Below are 7,479 nucleotides of genomic sequence, written 5' to 3'. Positions count from 1 at the left end.
AAGTTTCGAATGGACGCCCCTTTATTTCTGAAATTTGTCCTCGTCTCATTCATAAAACTTGTGGTCTCTTGCATAAACTTCCCAAACATGTCCTCCAATTTTGTTACTCTTGGGTCTCCTGGTTGATTATTCACCCTTGTTTGGTTAGTTGGCAGTACTCTTTGGTTCCATTGATTGTTTTGCTGGTTCTATTGATTTTGATTGCCCCAAGACAATTTCGAATGATTCTTCCAACCAGGATTATATGTGTTGGAATAGGGATTGTTTGGTTGCCTCTGATTTTCTACCAAGTAGTTAATCTGCTCCGATGATGACGATGATGAAGCAAATGTGTTCCCCACTTGACATTCAGTGCTCACATGATTACCTGCACAAAAATCACAAGTTAGTTGAGGAGCTTGAATAGAGTTTACCTGCATACTTTCCAACTGTTTTTGAAGTGCTATCAGTTGGGCTAAAATGGCTGTATATGCATCAACTTCATGAAGACCCATAGATTTCTTCGGTTGCACCCTCTCATTAGGTCTTTGATAATTGTTGCTTGCCAGAACCTCAAGCAACTCGTGAGCTTCTTTCGGAGTCTTATTCTGTAGTGCTCCTCCCAAGGCTGCATCCACCATAGTTTGCACATTCACCATCAATCCGTTATAAAATGTTTGGACTTGCATCCAAACTGGCAATCCATGATGTGGACACCTTCTCAGTAATTCTTTGTATCTCTCCCAAGTCTCATACAATGATTCTGAATCTTCCAGTTGAAACGATGTGATATCATTTCTCAGCTTTGTCGATTTTGTTGGAAGAAAGAATTTGGTCAGGAACTTCTGTGCTAAATTGTTCCATGTTGTAATCGTTCCTGTCGGTAATGCCATTAACTATCCCTTAGCTTTATCCTTCAATGAAAATGGGAATAGTCTCAATCTGATGGCATAATCTGATACTCCGTTTGACTTGAAAGTATCACAAATCTCCAAAAAATTGGCAATGTGTAGATTTGGATCTTCCTTAAAATCTCCCCTGAATTATACCGACTGCTGGATCATCTGAATGATTGCCGGCTTTATCTCAAAGTTGTTGGCTTGTACTGCTGGTCTTGTAATACTCGAACCACTACCATCAACTGAGGGAACTGAAAACTCCCTTAGTGTTCTATTTTCTGCCATCTCTACAACTATGACTTATGGTTCAACTGTGGCCTCTCTTTCTCTTCTTTCTCTGTTAAGTCTTCGAGTGGTTCTTTCAATCTCAGAATCAACAGGAACCACTGGCTGACGTCTTACTCTTTGCATAAACTACACAAAAAAATAGAAAGAGTGAGATCACAAACCAACCTAAAAGAATAACAAAAATTAAACAAACAACTATTAAGCGAAAATGAAACTCCAATCTAGCTAACACAAGAAAATTTTAATGTTAACACAAAACTCAATCCCTGGCAACAGTGCCAAAAACTTGATGTGTTGAAACTACAACATGCATAAATAGTAAGTGCACTAGTCGCGCAAAGTAATAAAGTGATGAGTGAGTATCGTTCCCATGAGGATTAGTTGCTAAGCACTAAGTTTTCTACTATTTTCAAGTTGGAGCAATCAAATTTGTTTGGATTAATGGGAGAATATTAAACTTAAAACTAAAACAAAAATTTCTAAATATTCAAAGCTAAATTATGAAAGCAAGATTAAAAACAAGGTAATATCAATTTAAACAAACGGGTAGGGTTTTGACTTCATTCAGACTCTATGGATTAAATCTATAGATTATGCTATTTCCACATTCACATGCATTGATACTAAATCGAATTCTCTAAATTGTAAAACATACCTTCTTAGGCTATGTTTTCCTACTTTTCCCTATTAAACTTCTGCACCCAACAATTTGAAGATTAATAGTTCTAAGCTCATTAAGCACATGGAATCCTAGATTAATTTCAGTGATTCTTAAATCTATCTCTAGCATTCAATACTATAATGGTGATTACCCAAGAAGCTTAACATGACTCATTTCTCAATCTCATCATGTTCATCCATTAAAAGCAATAAATTCAGAATAACAACACAATCCAGTATTTTGTTAAAATTTAAACTTTGTTGTTGGGGGTGTTTTAGCTAAATTCTCAAATATAGGGAGTTAAAAAATTTATTTAAATAATGATAATAATAGTAATAATAATAATAATAATAATAATAACAACAACAACAATATATTGTTATTATTATTATTATTATTATTATATTAAAAAGAAAGGACAATTCAATAAAAGCCTCCATCGATAATATTATATTCTTCCCAACCAAATATTTTAATTATTTATACCCACTAATCTAACAAAACATATTGGTATAACATTCCCTCATAATCTTCAAGGTAATCTATCGCGGAAGTAATCCTACATTTTCAACAATAAAACATTTTCCGAACCAAACGCGCCCTTCTTGTATATTTTTTGGGTAAAAGGTTATATAAAGACTAAAAGAATTGAGTCCCAAGAAGAGGACCCCTACAAAGTCAAGTTCCTTGGACAAGCCCAAGGAACCAAGCCAAAGAAAACAAAAAAGGTAGCACGGATTTACATTCCAAAAAAGCCACCAAGCAAGCCTCAAAGAGGACTAGACAAAATGACCAGCAACACAAAAACAATGTCGTACTTTGGTATACAAAAGCCAACTCACATGCTATACACAAAAGAACCATCCACCCAAAAATTCTTCATAACCACTAAAATCCTGCTTATATACGCAACCAAAACAAGAAGAAAAATGAGGGAGCAGCAGCCTGCAATCCATAAATAATTCCCCAGCGAAAACAACTCCAAAAAAGGTTCTGGTCAGCAGTGAGAAAAGTCTTCTTCCAAGCCTCCAAGGTTTTAAAATGGAAATATCTATAGACCAAACAGTAATACTCGCCCAGCACACACGAATAAGTAAGCAAGAATGTAGCAGCTCCCTTGGAGGAAAAGACTTGGCAGCATCCAAAACCTGAAGAGTTAAAAAAATAGAAACAAAAAAAGGTAAAAATATCGTCAATACAATATGAACAATGTTTATAGCATTAAAAAAATTTGGAAAAGCATAAAGTGGTTGAAATTCTTAAGAGAGAATGGAAATGTAAGGTAATACAAAGTAGCTACTATTGGGTGTTAAAGGTGAGCCCATGGAGGTTGGAACTAGTCAATATTGAGTAAAATACTTAAGAAAAACCAACATTATAACTATCTCCCTTGACTTAAAGCTAGGAGTATTTGGCACATAAGGGTTAATCAGTACTCCACACTAGGGCAACATCCTACAAATTATTTGCATTGGGAAACTAAAGATGATAAACTAACAAAATGATTTCCTGAATAAGCAGTTTGGTTGAAGGAATAAAGGCTACTGATTCATCAACACCAGTAGTACTCCGACATCAAAAACATAAACCAAGATGCTCAAGAATTAATTATATCTATAGAACTTGATCATAGTTGTATCCTTCAATAGAACACACTTATCTTCTTATTACTTAATTAAGAGATAATAGAATATATTAAGTGATAAAATGATGCATCCTCGGAGAAGTTACAATTCTAGATTATTCTAGATTTCAGCATTCATCATCCAACAAGTGCATATATACAAAAGTCATGCCATTTCATGAGATGCACCAAATGCTTGTAGTTTGATCCTCACACTAAACATCCAACAGATCATATCACAAAATAATGGAAAGTAATGTTTGTCTCTTACCCATAAGTGACATATGGCTCCACCTTTTGTAGCTGTTCTAATATGCCTTCACTAGCCATGGCAAAGACACTGCTAAAGATTTTCATCAATCTTAGTTTGTATAGGATCTTCCTAGTTTTTGGGTGCATGTCATTTTGCCTGAATAAAATGATAGTGAGATATCAGAACCCAAAACAATATAAAGCAAACAAAGTTAGGCAAATCACCAAAGAATGCAACCTACCCTTTTATGCGTATAATAAAAAGCAGCTTAGATTTTGGCTTCACTAGATCTGATTTCTCTTTTTTCCCTCTCTGTTTCATTCGGATAAGGTTCAATTCCTTTGTAGAGACACGGGTTAGTAATTGCTAATATCAGACCATGTTTACGCTAAACCGTAAACATTAAGGATAATGGGCAAACACAAAAAATTAATGTGTATGACAAACAAATTATCATCAAATTAATGATATTGAATCAACGCTGAATCCGAGAACAATGGATTCAACAAGTAATATGATTTTGATTACAGTAAATCATAATAAAAACACAACAAAAATGCTGAAATTTTGTCTCTATATTTCCACAATTATATATTATTGCTCAATAAATTCCATTTTCCATTAATTTCTCCCACACAACCAAGGCAATGCACCATATAATCAATTTAAACGCAATATGCCAACTCAAATAAAAAAATTTTAAGTTGAAAATGCCAGAGATTCAGTATATAAGCCTTAAAAATCAAACCTTCAAACGAAATTCGCCGCCGCCGCCTCCCTGGTGACAATCCCTAGCCAGATGACTATTCTGTTCATAGTTGTAACAAGCACTTCCGTTGCCACCCCTTCCTCTTCTACCTCCTTACACATCGCTGTCGCCATAGCCTCCACCACCATCTAATTTGCACCCGACCTGGAATAGCACAGTGTGATTCCGGCAACCAATGCACACTAAAATCATTACTGCAACAAACAAAACCCTCCAAACTACGCATTATATTAATCCAACACAAGCAACCAGTGCGGCCCAAACAACTATCAAATTCACCTTGAAAATAAAAAAATCCATTAAAACATTAAACAAATAGCGAGAGAGGGAAAACAAGAATGAAGAGAAAGAAGAAAATAAATTAGAGAAGGTAGCCACCTGCTAGAGTTCGTAGTGATTTCGATTGGAGGTTTTGTAGTGATTTCGATTAGAGGTTGTTAGGTTTTTGGGCTGTTGGAGGGAAGTCGATGGGGATGAGGGAAGGTGAGCAGTAGGCATGAAAGAAAATTGGGGGTGGAGTTTTTAGGTCAGTGGGGTGGGGAAAACAGATAAAAGCATGGTTGTTAGTATCCTACGATACGCGATACGTATCCTATGATATGATTCAATACGGATCGTCAACGATACGTATCAGAGAGTGTATCATAAACCTTTCGATACGTTAATATGTATCTTATGATACGATACGTATTCGTTTGTATCCTTAAAAATATCGATACAAATCGATACGACTTTATTAATTTGAGGCAAAGGTCCAAAACAAAATTTCAGGTCGAATCCTGATCACCCAACCCGGTTCACTAAAATTTGCCCAAATTTACCAATTTTGCATTGAGAAAGTGAAAAGGAAGATGTGTTGCCCATTTTGCATAATAATAATAACACAAGTGGAGTTATAGATATTAACATTGATCTTGGAAATGATACGAATAGTTGAGAGGAAATGATATAAATTCTTAATTTTGATTATGTAATACCATAATTTAAAGTCAATAATACCACAAAATTTGTTAATTAATCATGGGAATGATATTAATTTTTAGAAAATTTTTGTTATTTTATTAATTTTTTTGAAAAAGATGTATCCTGCGATACGATATGTAATTCACGATTCGAAAAAGTAGGTTTTCGATACACGATTTGACAACCATGATGAAAGGGCTGGGCAATTTTTTCTATTTATTTGAAATTTGATTTTTTTTTCTTAATTATTAAAAATTGGTTTTTTATTAATTTATATTTTATATATTTTTTCTTTTGTTTAAAAATTGTAATTTTTTCTTATATATAATAGACTGATTTTTAATAAAAATAAAAATGTTTATCTTTAATATATAAAATAGATACTATTATTCATCATATCCAACACAAATTATAATATTCGACCCTTCATAATTTTTATAAATTTAACAACCCAAACTTTTCAATTAAGCTTTTTTCAAGTTTTTATATCTATTTAATTAATCAATTACTTATAAAAAAGATAAAAATGTCTATCTTTAATATATAAAATATATATTATTATTTGTCATAATTATAAATATTGTAATTGATTTTTTTTTTTTTTAAATTTCAAGCTAATATATATTCATCATTTACATACATATATATTCTTAATCGCCCTAGAAAATTAGAAGTTTAAATCAATCACTCAATTGAGTCCATGCTGCAATAAATTAGAAGTGACACATTAAATTAAATAGAGTATTAACTAAACCACATATCAAACACCCACCTCAAGGGTAACTTGAATTGTATAATTTACCTCAATCTTCTAATTTCATATGATCATAAATTATATATACTTTAGTACGTGATAACCCAAAAAAATTAAAGTGTTCCAAAAAAGACGAGAAAATCGCATGTACGGTATAAATATTATGTTATTCATTAATCAAATATTAGTTGTAGGATCTTTTTTCTGATATTAATTAATTTAGTAAAGTTTTATTGGTCTAGAGTTATTATTAGAAGTTGGACTAGTGTTAGGATTAAGTATTGGTAAGTATGATTAGGAATATTACTCATTACAAAATTAGGATATTATATCATTAGAATCCTTTTATATTAGGAGTTCGGATAACTTGTAAGTCTATATAAGAAGCATAAACCATGGATTATCATTTTATTTTTATTGGATTAGGATATATTCTAATATACTAAAATGAGATCTTTTTTTTCTTTTCTTTTTCTAAATTAAGAGTAAATTGTGTGCAAAGATCATTGCCGGAACTGCTAAACATTAATGAAATAATTTTTTTTTTTAAAAAAAAAAAAAAAAAAAAAGACCAAAGGAAAAACTTTTTTTTTTAAGTATGGGTACTATGGGATTTGAACCCTTGCACTTTTCTCTCAACTCTTCCCATAAACCACTCAAGCAAACTTGCTCATCTATTTATTGTTTGATATATCTATCTAAAATACAAACTCACGGCTAAAGTTTGTGAGGGAAACAATTGCGTTTTAGAGTGTATTTTTGTCCCCTCTCCCTGCTTCTTCTCCTTCTTGCGCTTTATTTTTCTTCTTTAAGGATTTGGTTTTCCCAATTCAATTTTATAAAGAAAAGAAGAGACCAAAGGCAACTTTACCCAATTCAATTTTTCCCTTTTTCGCCCAATTCAAATTTTTCTTTTTTCGTTGTAACACCAAAGAAAATTAGAATCAAAGGAGAGCTCATAAGGACATTCCTTTTTTTCCTTTTCGCCCAATTCAATTTTTCCCTTTCTGTAACCATGGCTGAATTGATTTATTTTTTGTAATTTCATCTTTGACGTGAACATGTAATATAGACATTAATATTTAACATGTGATCCAAATATTAAGTCTATAACATTAAAGTCGAAAATGTAAATATTTGTATTCAAATTGAATTTGATTTGTATTCTTTTATCATTAAAGCCAAAAATGGTACATAATATTTACATTTATAAAATTATTAATGATTTTATATTTTTTAAAATTTTTTGGCCTTTTCAAGTTTTTAAAAATAAAAATTAAAGGAGACCA

The 7,479-nt window shown here is 32.1% G+C and overlaps 1 non-coding gene across 1 annotated transcript; it reads left to right on the top strand.

Moving 5' to 3' along the window:
- Positions 1-678: 678 nt before the first annotated feature.
- On the top strand, positions 679-785 carry LOC116111410. The gene has a single exon (XR_004125065.1). It is a non-coding gene; the product is annotated as a small nucleolar RNA R71 (small nucleolar RNA).
- The last annotated feature ends 6,694 nt before the right edge of the window (positions 786-7,479 follow it).

The sequence above is a fragment of the Pistacia vera genome, unplaced genomic scaffold (genome assembly GCF_008641045.1).
Source record: "Pistacia vera cultivar Batoury unplaced genomic scaffold, PisVer_v2 Contig634, whole genome shotgun sequence".
Lineage (NCBI taxonomy): Eukaryota > Viridiplantae > Streptophyta > Magnoliopsida > Sapindales > Anacardiaceae > Pistacia > Pistacia vera.
This window is presented reverse-complemented; position numbering and strand designations above follow the sequence as displayed.